The sequence below is a fragment of the Elgaria multicarinata genome, chromosome 7 (assembly GCF_023053635.1).
Source record: "Elgaria multicarinata webbii isolate HBS135686 ecotype San Diego chromosome 7, rElgMul1.1.pri, whole genome shotgun sequence".
Lineage (NCBI taxonomy): Eukaryota > Metazoa > Chordata > Lepidosauria > Squamata > Anguidae > Elgaria > Elgaria multicarinata.
In genome coordinates this window covers 85,446,787-85,465,130 of record NC_086177.1, presented here as the reverse complement: position 1 = coordinate 85,465,130, position 18,344 = coordinate 85,446,787, and positions in this window count along the sequence as shown.

Genomic DNA, 18,344 nt, shown 5'->3' with positions numbered 1-18,344 from the left:
AGACAGAATTCTGAAAACTACTACTACTACTCTACTACTACTACTAGTAGTAGTAGTAGTAGTAGTATTTGTACCCTATCTTCCTATCATGAAAATGGTATTTAAGGCAGACTGAGTATAATAATAAGGAATAAAAGAAAATAACACCTTGCACCAAAAGTGACAGGTAGTCACAATTAAGGTAGTATATTAAACCCTGATAAAAACAATTGCAGTTCCATAAACTGCATGTGTCTTTTGGCTGAGTCAGACTGTATACATTTTGTAGATGAAATGCAGACACTCATTATTTTATTTTAAAAAGGCATTTATAAGATGGCAAATTCCTTTGACAGCCCTCCAGTTTCTTGTTACTATAACTACAGTACAATCAAGTGCTAACGTATCAGACCATGGAATGTCTCAGGAATACCACAGCTCAACTGTTTTCGGTTACACCGCCCGGCTTCCCCAACCTCTGTTGTGTATGAGAATTTTGTCTCAATTCGTTAAGCATCAGAACTTGCCCTGTTTTCAACCCAAATGCAAGCACACTTTTTGGGCAAAGCTTGCATATTCCCGAGCTTACGATTGCATTTGATAATGCGCTAGGAAAAAAGTGCATGTAAAAATGTGGATTTTAAAAAAGAAAATGCATTTTCATGCTTTAGTCAGCGGGGTGCACCCCATTGAAAAAACATCATTTTACTACTACTACTACTACTACTACTACTACTACTACTACTACAACTGAGCCAGTGTGGTGGTGTGGCTAAAGTGTTGGACTGGGAGTCAAGAGATCTGGGTTCTAGCCCCACTCGGCCATTGGAAACCCACTGGGTGAGTTTGGGCCAGTCAAAGACTCTCAGCCCAACCTCACAGGGTTGTTGTTGTGAGGATAAAATGGAGTGGAGGAGGATTATGTACACCGCCTTGGGTTACTTGGAGGAAAAAAGGCATGATATAAATGCAATAATAAATAAAATAAATAGATAAATAAACAACAACAAAGCTCATATTTGGAATTGGGAATGAGGTGAACTGAGCTTGAAGGTTGAACTTGGAGAATTTCAACAAACTCATTCCAGAACGCTCTTCCAGAACATCTGAGATCCACAAGTTCAATCGCAGCTTTTAAAGCTCAGCTAAAAACTTTTCTCTTTCCTAAAGCTTTTAAAACCTGATGTTGTTTGGACTCTATACTGTTAGTTTTACCCTACCCTGTGCCTGTTTGCATTCTCTTCCCCTCCTTATTGCTTTACTATGATTTTATTAGAATGTAAGCCTATGCGGCAGGGTTCTGCTATTTACTGTTTTACTCTGTACAGCACCATGTACATTGATGGTGCTATATAAATAAATAAACAAATAAATAAATAATAATAATAATAATAATAATAATAATAATAATAATAATTTGTATGCCTTGGGGGGGGTTTCTCCTAATCCATGCGTTTTGTATGCACTTCTCACTAATAAACACATTTTTAAAGTAATGTTTCTAATGCAATGCATTTTTAACACCAATATATATATTCTTGTGTGCATCTTTTGATTGGAGAAATCCACTGCAAAATTCAGAGAAGAGCGAATTTCTAAGGGTAACTGAGTTTTGGTCCGTGTATTAGTTTGAAAGACCAATAACAAATTGCTCCCTCATCCCCAGTCTAGGCACAGGTTTCCACTTGAGTGGAAACTAAGCATAAGTGTGTGCTGGGGTAAGGCGCATTCTTAGGGAGAGAGAAAAGTGGGCGGGGCTCTATTTAAGGCCAGTGTAAGGTGTGTAGACCCACCCAGAATATCACCAACGATTGGGCTCTCCCACCACAGAAGGGCCCCCACCCATGCAGCAGGCATAGAGCTGGCAGCAGCTACGGTAGCACATGCAGCATGCAGGAGGAGCACTGCCCATCATTTTGACGTTCACACAATGCCCTAACATTCCCATGATGCCTTAATGTTCCCACAACGTTCCCATCACACCCTCATCAATTGGGGGCATCATGGGAATATTAAAATGGCAGCTTTCTCACCAACTGCCACTGCTGCTTAATAAATCCAACCCCCAAAAGGAGGTAGGTAGGAGGGCACTATGGGCCCTTCCATACTAAGGCCATAGCTAGACGGGGCTTTATCCCGGAGTGATCCCTGGGATTGGCCCTGTGCATCCACATGACACACAGTAGATCCTGGGATCAGGGAGGGATGATCCCTCCCTTGCACCAGGATCTCGCCCTTCCCATTGGCCCCAGTTTTTCCATGGTCCCGGGCTGAGCCCGAGACTGCGGAACGTGTGGCCGGGCGCCGCAGGTTGACCTGGTTCCTCGTGATTCCTCACAAGGAGCTGGGAGCCACACGCGGGACACAGCACTCCTCAGGAGCACTGCGCCCATCAGGGGTAAGGGGGGCAGTGGGGAAAGTGCTTTAAATTTTTAAAAAACCACTTACCTTTGACGCACGAGCGTTCGTGCGCTGCTGCCCCTTTAATTTTTTTTAAATGGCGGGTGCAACGCCTCTCCTTCTGAGGTCGTCACACGTCACATGTAAACAGAGGAGGGATCTCAGGCTAAACACATCACGGGATCTTCCCTCCTCTGTTGCGGGCTAAACGGTAGGTCTAGCAAAGGCCTAAGTCAGACTCTTGGTCCATCTAGCCTACTGTTGTGAACACTGTCAGGCAGCAGCTCTGTAGGGCTTCAGGCAGGTTTTTCCAGCCCTACTTGGCGATGCTGGGCATTCAACCTGGGACCCTCTACATGTAAAGCAGGGGGCTCTACCTCTGAGCTATGCCTTTTCCCATTCTGCTTCTGGACCTGGTTCTATTGACCCTTTCACAATAATCACTGAATGCTTCTGCACCTGCTTAGAGTAACAAGAGTACATGTTTTCTAGAGTTTCAACTCAAGTGAGCACAACTCTGATCGCTACAGAGGCACAACACTCGCAAGCTGTCTGTACTGAGTTCCTCCAGCACAGTAGTGCGCTTTTCCCTAAAAACCAATGTTTTCATTTGGTTCAGTTCCACACAGGCCAGAAGGCGATAAACTTGGTGTCTGGATCACTTTGACCTGGGCCAAGCAAGTCAAATGCTGAACAGTTAAGTTGAAGAAAACTTTGCACTGCGGGATCTACTCTACTGCTTTATAGTGGTACTGAAATGCACTGACAACTGTTGGGGCCCATGACACATCTACACCAAGCAGGATATAACACTATGAAAGTGATATATGTTATGTGTCATGGGCCCCAACAGTTGTTAGTGCACTTCAGTCACTCTATAAAGCAGTAGTGTGGCTCCTGCTTTTTATATACCGCTTCCATACTGCTTTCATAGTGGAATATCCTGCTTGGTATAGATGAGCCTATAGACTGCATGCAAATGTTAACTTCAACCAGTATTCAACACTTCATTATTTTTGTAAGACGCCTAATTGTGAAGACAAAAGGAAGCCTTTGCTTCCTTTATAAATATTTGTGCAATGACCCATAACCACTGGCTTGTGCACCTGCCATGAGCAGTCATTCCGTTTTACTTTAGCTATTTTCGTTTGGTAACTTCTTAGAGTTAAGAATACAGATGTGCAATCTCCAGCATTTCTCATTAGAAAAATATGCTTCCCATGAGCATGACATCAGTAAAGAAACACCTTTGTCAGATAATATGGTCACCTCATGATAAAAAAAAACCCACAACCCTCTGCAATAATTAAAGTGTGTGTGTGTGTGTGTGTGTGTGTGTGTGTGTGTGTGTGTGTGTGTGAAGTCTTAAAATAAATACTTGTTTAATGCAATTTGTGTGTCTGATCAATATGACGTGACTGATGTGTAAACAAACTACCGTGTAACTGCATTGGGAAAAATCAGACACACAGGCACATATGTGGAAAAGGAAAGGAAAAAACCTAAAAGAAGGCAAGTAAACGAAACACAGTTTCGTTTATTGTTCATGCAAACTATTACAGAATTTTCTGTCCAAGTTCATTGGTTCAGGAGCACAGGCGGTTGTCTGGCACATGTTGAGTTTCTATGTGTACACAGATTCATAGGCAGTAAACCTATATACACCACTGCTGGGGAACATGGGTGGGAGGGTGCTGTTACACCCTGGTTGACAGCTGGTTGTCTACTGTGTGAACAGAGTACTGGACTAGATGGACTTTTGATCTGATCCAGCATGGCATTCTTATGTCCTTAGTACAGTTTCCCATGATATTTAACGCCTTTCTCACAAATGCCCCGCAGCACAGTAGCTGCTTCAATAAGTTGCTATCCCACAGTATAGGGATACAAATCTGAATGGCACAATGGCATGGGCCAGCCAACTGAATGAGTCATTGCATGAAATTGGAACCCTGGCAAGGGTTATGATTGCTTAGGAAAGACCTTGTGATCGGCCCAGTCAATGTGATTGTGTTAGTCTCACACATGGCTGCTATGGTATGGATGATCCCACATTGATGCAGACCCTGCATGTGAGAGGGGAATTATTTGCTCCATTATCTATTTATATTCAATTATCTTTTGGAGTCTAATTGCCCAGCACACCTTTGGCAGCTAGTGTACATAGATTGTAAGAGAAATTTCACTTAAAATGTTATGTAAACAGTCTCTTCAACACACTACGATACGTTCTGCACATGTAGGTAAAATGCAGTCTCCTCTATCCCAAATCTCTCTGTGTCTCTTGATGCCTTTCTTTGATTTCACAATTTTTATTCTAGGCTGCTATTGGTTTACCTACTCTGATGTCATAAAAGGCCTTCTCTTCTTGCTCCCTTACACCTGACCATTTGTGTCCATACAAAAATGATGTAAATTATTAACTGAAGGGTCAAATGGAATTTTGAATTATACTTTGTGAGTGCAAATTGGCAGAAAACATTTGAAGCATATTGTGGGATAGACAATAACTATGCTTATAAGGCTGGATAATTACACGCTATCCTCCCAGTTTTCCCATGCAGGGTCACATATAGGAGATCAGCTATGTTTTCTGTTAATGTCATATTCTGAACATTCATAAAGGGAAGCCTTATGCAGAGTGGATTGCAGTTGTCTAGCCTCATGGTTCTACTGCTTCTTAGGTCAGTGATCAATTAAAAGGTGTGTTTTTCACTCCATATAAGTTGCTGGCAGTGCCAATAGCTATAACTCATGATTCCATGGGAGAGATCCAGGAGAACTCCAAGGCAGTATCAGCCTTGGAGTTATTAGTTATTGATGGCTGAACCCCGTCAATAACTAGTGTCTCACTCCTTTTCGACTGACTTTACTTCATTGTTATTTAGATTCGACCTCAATTGGTTTTGCCTTCCACTAGACAAGGATGAGCATCAAGACTATAAAACCTGGATTGAGGAACATTAGATGACACATATAAAATGAGATTAGATGAGATACATATAGAATGCAAAACATTGCCTTGTATTGGGGGGGAAAACAAAACACCAGCTATGTGAATTCACCCTAAGAATTTTCTCATGGCTCAGGTTGCTAAGAAAACCGCTTTCTAGTCACCATGTTTTGAGAATTAGGATATTTATGCCACTGGATTTCTGGTTCTCTCAGGCAAAGCCTATTGAATCTTATTAATAGCGCTTTAAAAAATCACAACAGAAATACTGCAGTATAAACAAAACCGACTCCCAATTTCCTTGTTTTGAAATAAGGCCACATAGCTGAGCCTCAGCTGTTTCTTAGGATGGACTGATCAGGCAACATAGAAATTTAATGCTGGAAGCAATGTTGGCTCCAGCTTTTGAGGAGTAAGATGTCCTCAATTACAGATGGATGGACTCATTCATGCCTGACCTTGTCAGGTGCTCTCAGAGCCTCCAACGAACTCTTGCTCATGGCGTCGCACCAGCTTCTCCTTGCTTCATCAAGTGCATGAACAAGGCCGCAAGGCTGCCTGCCCTCCTTGCAGGCCACCATGGTTGCACAAAATGGCAGCTCGGGCATTTCCAGGAAGATCATGTTGCATAAATGGAGGCCATATAAAGCAGCCATTTACACAACATTACAGGAATGAATGTTCCATTTATAGCTGCCATTTACGCAACATGACCTTCCCGGAAATGCCCAAGCTGCCATTTTGTACTTCAATTGCAGCTCAGTAATGGGTAGGCGGCTTTGTCAGGCACTCAATGAGCAACAGAGTCTTCAACAAGAGGGCCTTTGAGTGACCCGCAGCTTGGTGAGCGGGGTCCAGGAGGGCAGGTGTGGGAAGTCTATAAGATTGCACCCCCCAGATGGATGCTTGTGACATCCCTACCTTCAGTGGGAGTGGCCTTTCCCTCTGGTCTCAAAAGGCACCATTATCCCAAAAGGCAAATGAATGCTTCTGCTCCTTCTCCTTCATTTAGTCACAATTCGCAACACACTTGCAGAGGGCAGCTGAACAGGCAGCAACAGCAAAAGGAGAAGTAGTAGGAGCATTTCCAGGAGTTCTGGAGGTCAGGAATGGCTGGAATATGGGACACAGAAGGAGTCCAACTGCACAAACCTCTGACACCAGCCCTTATGAGATAGAACACCAAGATCCATCTATTTTAGGGTGACCATACGAAAAGGAGGATAGGGCTCCTGTATCTTTAACAGTTGTATTGAAAAGGGAATTTCAACCTGTGTCATTTGTATGTATACAGCACCTGGTGAAATTCTCTCTTCATCACAACCATTAAGGCTGCAGGAGCTATACTAGAGTGACCAGATCCAAAAGAGGGCAGAGCCCATGCTGAAATTCCCTTTTCTATGCAACTGTTAAAGATACAGGAGCCCTGCCCTCCTTTTCATATGGTCACCCTAATCTATTTCAACTTTTTTGTCTCTCGAAATCCCATTCCCAAAAATATCTTTATTTCCCCACCACTTTCACAGAAGCCACAAATGATAGACATTTCACAGCTAACCAAGCAACTTTCCCCCAACCTTTGTCAAATCTATTTTATTACACTTTCAGATTATTACTTGAGTAGGCTATCTATAAAGGGATTTTTTAAAATTTATTATTGCATTCATATCCTGGCTTTTTTCCTCCAAGGAACCCAAGGCAGCATACATAATCCTCCTTCTCTCCATTTTATCCTCACAACAACAACCCTGTGAGGTAGGCGGGGCTGGGAGTCTGTGACTGGCCCAAAGTCATCCAGTGGGTTTCCCATGACCGAGTGGGGACTAGAACCTGGATTCCACGACTCCTAGTCCAACACTTTAACTACTACACCACACTAACTTTTTCTTGACAACAGTCCTAAGAAGGTTAAGGAAAGCACTAAGCAGAGTCAAGCACTAAGCAGAGAGCAGCTTGATCTTCACTCAAGCAAAATGTTGCTCAAACTGATGAGCCAGGCTGGTGCCTGAGACTTTATAGGGCCAAGTGGATACCTATTTGTCCCCTTCTGTCACCTGACAACTACTGAACTAAACAATGCAGTACTGCCCTCTGGCTGGCTGTACTGGTGGTGGCATCAAGGATGGCATAGAGCAGTGCAGCAGCAGCAGCTCCCCCTTGTGGCACACAGAGTTACACTTGCAACTAACTTCCAGAGTCCTGCCCTGAGCACGAAGTAGCTGCCTTATATACTTGCTGAACCAGTTTCACAAGTTGCAGCTAGGGCCAGATCTATACCAAGCAGGATATAGCACTATGAAAGTGGTATGAAAGCGGTATATTGTATGTGTCAATGGGCTCCAACAGTTGTCAGTACACTTCAATACCATTGTAGAGCAGTAGTCTGGCTCCTGCCTCTTATATACTGCTTTCATGCCACAGTCATAGTGCTATATCCTGCTTGGTGCAGATCTGGCCTAGGTCTGCGTCTTCATTGGCTGCAGTTAGGTCTCCCATTGATCATACTATTCTCCTGGACTGGCTCTGTGGATTGGGGTGGTTCCACTCCTTCTTGCAGGGCTGCTGTTGGAGAATTGCATTGAATAGCTGCATGTTGCCCCCCCTGGCATTTGCCATAAGGGAGAGTCTTGTCCCCAATGCTGCTTAACATCTCTATGAAGCTGTTGGGAACTGTCATTAGGTGATTTGGGACATGGTGCCATCAGTATCCTGATTCTTTATTTTATTTATTTATTACATTTATATCCCACCTTTTTTCCTCCAAGTAACCCAAGGCGGCATACATAATCTTCCTCCTCTCCATTTTATCCTCACAACAACCCTGTGAGGTAGGTTGAGCTGAGAGTCTGTGACTGGCCCAAAGTCACTCAGTTGGTTTCCATGGCTGAGTGGGGACTAGAACTCGGATCTCCCGACTCCCAGTCCAACACCTTAGCCACTATACCACACTGGCTCTGATGACATCCAGCTGTATTTGTCTGTGACATCTGAATCAGGTACTGCTGTGTAAGTCCTAGATCAGTGTCCTGGGAGCAATGGTGGACTGGAGGTGGTGGTGGGGAATAAGCTGAGGCTGAATCCTGACAAGATGGAGACACTGTGGGTGGGTTGTCCCATGTTTGAAAATTAGAAAGGTTACCTGTTCTGGATGGAGTTGCACTCCCCCTGCAGAATCATGTTCATAGTCTGGGGGTACTTCTCAAATCATCTTTGTCACTGGAAGCTCAGGTGGACTTGGTACCTTTTACCAGCTTCAGTTGGTAATCAGCTATGGCTGTTCCTGGCCATGGTGATCCATGTATTGGTAACCTCAAGACTAGATTGCTGCAATATGCTCTATGTGAGACATCCCTTGGGACTGGTCTGGAAACTGCAGCTGGTGCAAAATCCGACAGTTAGGTTGCTGAGTGGAGCAGACTATCAAAAGAAGCATATTACACTTTTGCTCAGAGAACTACCCTGGCTGCCAATATTTGACTGGAGCAGATTTGAGGTTGTGCTATTGTCATATAAGGCCCTAAACAGTCTGGGATGAGGCTACCTGAGGGAGCACCTTCTCCCAGAGCAGTTTCCCCATTCACTGAGATCTACAGATCCTTCTGGTCATCCTCCCAGAGTGCAGGACACGGAATAACAGGCTCAAGTTAAAGGAAGCCAGATTCCAGCTGGACATCAGGAAAAACTTCCTGACTGTTAGAGCAGTACAACAATGGAATCAGTTACCTAGGGAGGTTGGGGGCTCTCCCACACTAGAGGCATTCAAGAGGCAGCTAGACAAGCATCTGTCAGGGATGCTTTAGGGTGGATTCCTGCATTGAGCAGGGGGTTGGACTCGATGACCTTGTAGGCCCCTTCCAACTCTGCTATTCTATGATTCTATGATTCTGGTCACCTGCACATGTACATATGTCTATCAGGAGGAGGACCTTTCCTGTTGTAGCACCCTGCCTTTGGAATTCTCTTCCATTGCAGTGCTTCAGGCACTATCCTTGATTGTGTTTCATCACCTGTTGAAAATGCAACAGTTTATCCAGGCATTTGTTGTCTTTCATGCCTAGCTTAGTAGATTTTTGTTTTTTTCTTTGTATTGTATTTTAATTGTTTTAACGAATTTTGTACACCTGCCTGTGATTTGATAATGAAGAGCAGTAAATAGTTCAAATAATTAATAAACAAACAGACAGATAGACAAATAAATAAATGTTACATTTTCCAGGTTGCAGTCTGACAAAACTAAGAAAGGGAATATTGGAGCTGCTGATAACAAAACGGTGACAACCAGTAATACTTAGCAGATCACCTTCCCTTATACCTACCAAAACAACTTTTAATATCATCAGAGGAGAATTTGCTGGTCATTCCAAAACTAGCAGAAAGTCGCCATGCAATGCCCTGACGGATGGCCTTCTTGGTAGCAGCACCCATACTGTGGAAAACCCTCCCTTGTGTAGTTCAGGAGGCAGAAAATGTGAAATCTTTTAAATGTCTCCTGAAAGCACACTTGTTCACCCAGGCTTTCCTTGGGATGCAATTAAATTAACCATGCCACTTTGTTTTACTGCTCCTTGTACTGCTTTTATTACACTTGGGAGCGCTTTTTAATGTGGTGTATTTAATATTTTATTTTAAATGTGATTTTAATATTTATTGTCAACCACTGAGGGGTTTTATTCTATTTAGCGGTACAGAAGTGTCACAAATAAATAAATAAAATAATAAACAGCAGCAGATGTCATTCAAATACTCGAGAAAGGTCACCGTTCCTAACTTTGCTGCTGGATATAGATTGTAAACACTCCGAGGAGGGCTTGTGTCTCATTTTGGTCTGTGACCCATCCCAGATCTGTGGGGGAGCAGCCAGCCGCAAATCCAGTTCCCATGCATCACACCCACCTTGCATTTTTGGAGTTTGTGCCATCTGTAACAAGGAACCTGGGCTTTGGAGTTTTTAGAAGCTGGTGTAATCTAGCTCACTATATCATGGCAATTCATATGGACCTTAACAGTGACCCATAACAATTCCCTCTATTTCTCGGCTATTTTGCAATGTGTTTGGTGGATGAAAACTGAGATTCTACCATATATATGGATATCTTGGGAACTCTGGAAACTGTTGATGGAGGACACCTGCCAGAGAGATCACTTTTCTTTTATTTCAAAGCCTGGTTTCTCTCATTTTCCTGATGCTGAGAGATATGAGTCTTTATGTAGTCATGTGTACCTTCCTCCTGGGCAAACAATGGGAGAAAGAATAGCATGGAATTACAGAAGTCCACCTTTCCATATGCTTTCAGACCAATCCAAACTGCTCTGCCATGAGGTGGAGTTTAAAATCATCCCTTTCAAGTAGAAAAAGATGTCTACAGTTTTTGGACAATGACACACTGTGAGAGCTAATCTTTCTCTCACGTCCAGCCTATGAAAAATGCCCTTTATTGGCTTTTGTAGGGCAAGGCTGGTGCCCTTCTACACTTGACACCACTTCTTCCAGTAAATCCAGTAAATCTTCCAGTAGATGTACCAACTGTAGGGTAGAACTAGTTAATATGGAAAACACAGGACAACTGCCTCAAACATAGGAAATTGCCTTGTACCAGGTCAGCTCTGGTCCATTTATTGTCTATACAAGCAGTGGACACATGGGGCCCATTTTTGCCCCGCAATCCACTGCACCACCCAAGGGTGTGTTCCCCCCCAAAAAAAATTTAATTGGCAGCAAATTGTGAACAAGCTTTATTTATTTATTTATATTACATTTATCCCACTTTTTTTCCTCCAAGGAACCCAAGGCAGTGTACATAATCTTCCTCCTCTCCACTTTATCCTCAAAACAACAGCCCTATGAGGTAGGTTAGGCCGAGAGTCTGTGACTGGCCCAAAGTCACCCAGTGAGCTTCCATGGCCAAGTGGGGCTTAGAACCTGGATGTCCCAACTCCCAGTCCAACATTCTAGCCATTATGCCACACTGGGGCCTTAGCTAGACCTAAGGTTTATCCCAGGATCATCCCACGGTCATCCCTGCCTGCTCCCAGGATATCCTGTCTGTCATTTACATGAACATAAACTGGCATAAACCTTAAGTCTAGCTAAGTCCTGAGTCTCTGTATATTTAACACTTGTAGCTCTCTGTAGTATTGCAAGTGCCATTTTAAATAGCCACTGCAAGGATCAGCAGCATGGTGGGAGCTGACCAGGAGGTGGCAGGGCTGCATGTGGCCCATGGGCTTCATGTTGCCCACCTCTAGTCTAGGATAGTGGATCTCCAGAGTTCCAAACAATTTTTTCCCCAGCCCTGCCTGCAGATGCTAAGGGGGGAAACTGGGACCTTCTGCAAGCAGGCCAAGCGCTCTACCATTTAAGGGTCCTAGAATCATAGAATAGTAGAGTTGGAAGGGGCCTAAAAGGCCATTGAGTCCAACCCCCTGCTCAATGCAGGAATCCGCCCTATACTTGACAGATGGTTGTCCTTCCTTCCCTTAAACAGCATCCCAGCATCTAGTTCTCTGCCTCCCCCCACGATGCCTCTCAAGAAACTCATGGCATGATGTGATGCCAACCCCACCAGTAGCAGCCTGTGAAGAGAAACCAAGGTGGCGAAATTTACAACCCTGTGTCTCAAATTAGATAGGCAGACAATAAAGATAGACAGCTTATTCCACATCCATTCTCAGTCATATTAATTGAGAACTTCAGTACTGGGCTTCTTGTCCCCAGTAAGAGACTACAGCTAGCTACCCCAGCCACTAGAAAACTGGATTCTGATGCTGTCGACTGTTTGCAGTGAACAGTGCCAGATTTAGGATCAAGCCAAGTAAGCCATGGGTCCTCATATTATGTTGGAGGTAACGACGATGAAAGACAACTAAGATGAAATTGTTTTGGCTTAAATATGTTAGAAAGTCTGGTGTGACTTAGAGGCAGAGTCAATATAAAGCAGAGTTGCCTTATATTGAGATAGTGTGGCAATGCGTCATTTAATATTGGCGGCAATAAGTACAGACTAGAGCAAGTTTAAAAGAAATTCAAATCATTTACTTTAGTAGTCCTTTTATAAACATCTTCAGAGAAACCTACCTAACATTATTTAACTACAAGCACCCCCTAACGCCTGGTGGTACCCTTTCATCACCCTTTAAATTATAGTGTAATAAATATTTTTGTGGTATGGGGCCTCTGAATCTTGATATGGAGGGAATCTACACTTATCGTTTTAGAATGTTTCTTACCCGTTTGAAGTGTGCGTTTCATGGTATTTCGCCACATGACGTATACTTTTTGACGTATTTTTCTTCCCTTTTCTTCGTTTTATTTTTCAAACTTCTCAGGAAAAAGTCGTGGGTTTTTTGTATGTTGTGCCCGAATTCTTCTTATTAAACGTGTTTCCAGTAGTACTGGGGGCGTGTTTATTTAATTTCCGCACCTAAACTTCCAGCCGTTAATTTTTTCTAGCCTCGCAAAAGTGAAACTGGAAGTGGCTGCAGCTTTCCTAAGTGTGCCAAAAAAGAATGCTTTCCCACTGAAAGAGAAAACGTAAGTAAACGTTTTAAAAACAGCTGCGTTTAAAAAGGTTTTTAAAAGAAACGTTTATATACTGTAAAAAAACCATTTCATATACAAGTGTAGATGTCTCCATGGTTCGGGGCCTCAGCTGTCTTAATCCAGACCTGGCAGTGAAGAGCAACTCTGGAGGCAAATAGCAGGCATAGGGGCATTTCTGGCAGAAGACCAGTGTGGGCTCTTGACCCACATTGGAAACATGTTCTGACTTGGGGTCTGACAGCTGAATGTACTCAAAATAAAACCAGTGGGCTGGCTGAAGCATGTTTTTTGAAAACAAATGCTTCATGTAATGTGTAGTGTGGTCCATGATGTCATTTTCTCCCAGCCCTACCTGCAGATGCTAAGAGGGAAAACTGGGACTTTCTGCAGGTAGGCAGAAAAGGCTGGAAAGGTGGGCCTCTGTGTGTGTGTGTCTCTCTGCCTCTCTCTCTCTCTCTCTCTCTCTCTCTCTCTCTCTCTCTCTCTAAAATAGGAACTATGATATGGATCCCTGAATGGGTATGGCACTCCGACACTGGATACAAGTTGATTACCAGAGATGTCATTCTGTGAAGTTATGTATTCACATCTCAAGGGGAGCTATATAGAGGCAAGAACTATGGCTGAAGTCAGAACAAATAAAATAATAGTATCAAGTTTCTTTGGATTCAAGGAAGAAGGGAGAATGATATTAGTGGGCACATTTTGGAATAAAATAAGTTTCAAGCTCCTCCTTCTGTCCACGTATTTATCCTGTTTGTTCCTTTAAATCGGCTTTTGCATAAAGAGAACATACATTTATATAGAGCAGGGGCATCAAAACTCTTCCAGTCAAATCCAGTTTTGGAGAGGTTCTTGGGAGACTACATTCTGGGGGAGGGGATGCATGGGTGATTGGGGCAAAAAAGGATGGGGGGCAAAGCCAAAATATCAGGGACAAAAAATACTGGCACATTTTAGTTCTCAGTGCCCACAACTGAGCCTTAGGAAAGGTACTCAAATCTTTTAGAATCATAAAATCATAGAATAGTAGAGTTGGAGGCGATTGAGTCCAACCTCCTGCTCAATGCAGGAATCCACCTTAAAGCATCCCTGAGAGATGGCTGTCCAGTTGCCTCTTGAAGGTCTCTAGTGTAAGAGAGCCCACAACCTCCTTAGTTCCATTATCATACCACTCGTAACAGTCAGGAATTTTTGCCTGATGTCCAGCCGGAATCTGGCTTCCTGTAACTTGAGGCTATAGGAAAAAGAGGCGACTAGCTCTGGTGCTATGAAATCTCAAAAAGGTTTCTTTATTTTTCTTATACGAAATATAAAAAATGTTCTAAAAACTTTAAACCAAACATTGTACAAGTTTGGTTTAAAGTTTTTAGAACATTTTTTATATTTCGTATAAGAAAACTAAAGAAACCTTTTTGAGATTTCATAGCACCAAGTTAGTTGCCTCTTTTTCCTATAGCCTTTTCGTGGTGCTTTTCCCCTCTTTTTTCACAGCATTCCTGTAACTTGAGCCCGTTATTCTGTGTCCTGCACTCTGGGATGATTGAGATAAGATCCTGGCACACAAAAAAGGAAAGGGATGGGGCCAGGAGAATGGGTGTAGCCATCTGGGTGACATCAGAGGGCCAGATTGGGACCTCAGGCAGGCCGAATTTGGCCTCCAGGCCCAATAAAGATCCGCCAGTTGAGTAACTAGGCCCCAAATAGGCTGCTTTGCCATTCTTTGCTTGAACTCTGACCACTCTGCCTTCCTGCCTTGCATCTCTTGCATCATGGCCATTCTTACTCGGGTCCCTTTTTGGGTTCAAGTGCTGGGAACACAGAGCTTATAAGGAAGCCATGGAATGGAATAGGAGTGAAACTCCGGCTCATAAGCAGGCCTGTCTTTTCCTTGAGGGCAGAATGCTTTTCTGCCTGGAGACTGACATGCTGCAGGCATTCGCACTGAGCAAGCAGTGGTCAAGTTGTTGAACAAGACGTTACTATGAGAAGAAGCTGCAATGTTTGTTACTCCTGACAGCTAGCAGCTCCATGAGTCCAGAATGTTCCCATATACCCTGAGAAGGCCTAAAGTAACATCAGCTGCCTAAAATTATGGTGGAGGGAGACTGTTTTGGCAAGTTTCTACCCACCCAATATTAGGGTGACCATATTTTGGAAAACAAAATCATGCCAGTGCAGGAAAAGGGCTTGATCGGCCCTCGGGGGAGGCAGGGGCTGGAGGATGCGTTCCCGGAAGTCCAGGAACGCGTCTTCCAGCCCTTTTCCCCAGTGAATTGGGGGCCAGTCCCGGCTGCCCCAAAGACCTCCATTTTTCCGGAGATCTCCAGGGTTTCCCGGTGCAACTGGTCATATGTCTTTCACCAATCTAGAAGCAAATTACCAGTTGGCAACTGAAAAGAAGGGAAAAGGCCAATCAGAAGCCAAGAAAGTTTAGGCTTAAGTCTTGAAATATATTTTCAAACATATTGAACTTTTAAATAGCCTTAGGTCAGCTCATGTTCAGCCATTGCTTGTCTCTCTTTGCCTTAGCTGTTATAATGTGACAAAGGTCCTAGGTCACCTTGGGCCAGGCAACTCAGTGCTAAAGGCGGGGAGGGGAGGGCTTGGGAGACTTCCAAGACCTATGAGCAGCATTTGCTACATTGAGTCACATAAAAGCTGCCAGTGGGCTTTGTTGATCAGGATTACTTGATCTTCTTTGGTGCCTTGTGGCCTTTTGAAGGAAACAGGCAGGCAATATGAACTGCGTACACCATCATCCATTAGAATAAGGCCACATAAGGACATGTGCTAAGTTGGAATGGCAAAGAGTTTTAGATAACAGATGTTCCACTAACAGAAGCTCCCCCCCCCTTGCACTCGTTTTGCCAGGTGCAAACAAGGTGTCTGTGAAAATAAGAGGCCATTAAAAAAATATTTTGGAAGTTTTGGTCCCATCCTGCACAGGATGGGGTTTGGGGTGGGTGGGGCATGCGCCTTTCCCCACAGGTACTGAAGCCCTAATTCGAGCATTGCCAGTTCGAGCATTACCATCTGCACAACGGTTTGGTTTTTTTAGCGGCACCCTGGCTGGGTGTGCAGTCACTGTCTCCTTGCCGTTGCTGACATGAGTTAATAGGGACAGGAGCCAGGAAGCAAAGCAGGAATAACAGTGTTTCGGTCCAAAAGGGAACATGAGACAGAAACTAAAAGTGAGCAGGCAAGCAAAGGAGGCGGCAGCCTGAGGCAGTAAGATGTGTCTGTTGAGACAGAGCAGCAGGCCCGAGCGCAGCTGCGTGCAACCCAGATACCGTCTCTGTAATGACTTGGCGGAGAGCATGCCAAGGTGTTTGCCCACTCCCACAACCTCCAAGGGTTAGGAGCCAGTGAGCAGAGCCAACGAAAGCCGCTGGGGCTGAGCCAGTGATTAATTTGGCACCTCCTGTCAGTATCCTGGTCTTGGAAGACCAGTTGAACATCGAGAAGTGATAAAGAGCTGAAAGAGTGTTAAAGCAAAGGAGGTCTTGCCTCTCGGAAGAACGTTCGAATCTAGTATTACTCATCTCTGGAGTTCCAGCTGTGCGTTTGATTCATCCAAGTGTTTGGTGAGTGTCCAACGTCTATTAATTTTCCTTAACTTGAAGAGGCGGAATAGACACATCTCTCTCAAGGATGACTCCAAGAGCTGGTTGGCCTTATGGAACCTGGGATCACTTGGGACAGCAATCCAAGCACATGCCGTATGTGGTGCTTTTTTGAGCAAAGCTCGGTTTTGCAAGAACAAAGCTCAGGTGGAGTGTGGAAAGCAAATTAGGCAGATCTGTGCAAACCAGTTGCTCACTTTACATGCCTTCTTTTGAAAGAATATTTCCTATAGATATAACGTCAAGTTCAAGAGAGAGTTGTTTGCTTGTTCGTTGGCCTGGCAGAAATCTATGGGCCATTAACAGATCAATGCCAGGCCATGGAGTGGTGGGGGAGAGATAGATTATCCAAGAATCCACCAGACCACATTCATGAATTTAAATCATTTAATATATTTATTCATGAAAAATAACAGCCAGAGCATGACATCATTTGCTAAAGAATAACAAATAATGGCTCTATCTAATACGCTAAACATAACCGATGCCCCTCTTCACGGAGAAGGACCCACAGGGGCCCTTCTCCGTGAGTCCCTGACAAAGGAAGTGAGGCAGGCGGCTACTAGGAGGAGGGCTTTCTCTGCTGTGGCACCCCAACTGCGGAATGAGCTCCCCAGAGAGGTTTGCCTGGAGCCTACACTGTACTCCTTTCGTCGCCAGCTGAAGACCTTTTTATTTTCTCAGTATTTTAACTCCTAATATAACTTAAATTTAAACTTTGCTGTTTTAATTCCATATTTTAACCTATATCAATTTCTGCTGTGTGGTTTTATCCTGGTTGTGCTTTTTATATTGTATTTTGTATTTGTGTTTTTAGATTGTTGGTTGTTTTATTATGCTCTTCATGGTTTTAATTTTTGTGAACTGCCCAGAGAGCTTCAGCTATTGGGCAGTATAAAAATGTAATAAATAAATAAATAAATAAATAAATAAATAAATAACCGTCCTAATCCCAAAAGTGTTTACTAGTCCTTCTCCTACCCTTTGAATCTCCCTCACAGCTCTCTCTTCCAGTTTCCACCGTAGCCCATTCTGTGTCAAATGTTGATGCTCCAGGGAGCTACCTATTAGGTTGCAGCGGGCATGGCTATGAATTAGCAAGAGTTTTGTGAATCAGCTGGGCTGATAGTCAGGCAGGTAAACTGCAGCCCTTGTATATGGTGTTTTGGTGAATGGCTCCTATATGCTACATTTAATACACAAGCACACACTCACACACTTATGAACAGTTACCTGCGGCTAAGAAAGGAAATGCTCCAGCCACTTTTATTTCTTAGAACCTTGTACTTTAACTTCCCAGCTGATGGAAGGAAAGGTCGTGGTGGTTCATGCTCATTCCCTCTGCAGTCCTGTGAGCTGACCCCCCCTTTTTTTTTCTCCTGCTCTGCAGCACACTTGAGACATCCTGGCCACAGTAGGAGGAGGCAAACTGTGAAGATAGCCAGAAGTCCTACTTTACAGAGGACAGCCCTCTATTTGTACAGTTGCCAGAACGCCCCCTATTTGAAGAACAGTCCAGTCCATGTCCAAATTTAAACATACCATAAAATACCATATTGGAATTGCCCAGCAACAATTAGCCCCTGAACAGACGGCTGAACAAGAACACAGATCATTTGGTCAGTCTTCCTCACTGGGATGTTGTGAAACCTTGGGATGTTTCACTTCTACTGAAATTATACTAGTTTTTTTTCCCTAAATTTGCAAATATATCCAATTTTATGTAAATCGTGCTCTCTCTCCCCCCACACACACACCCATTTTCATTTTTATTTTGATGATGTATTTCCTCTTTTTTCCTTTTCTTTTTGGTGATTCATAAATGGTCACCCTAAACCCCTACACA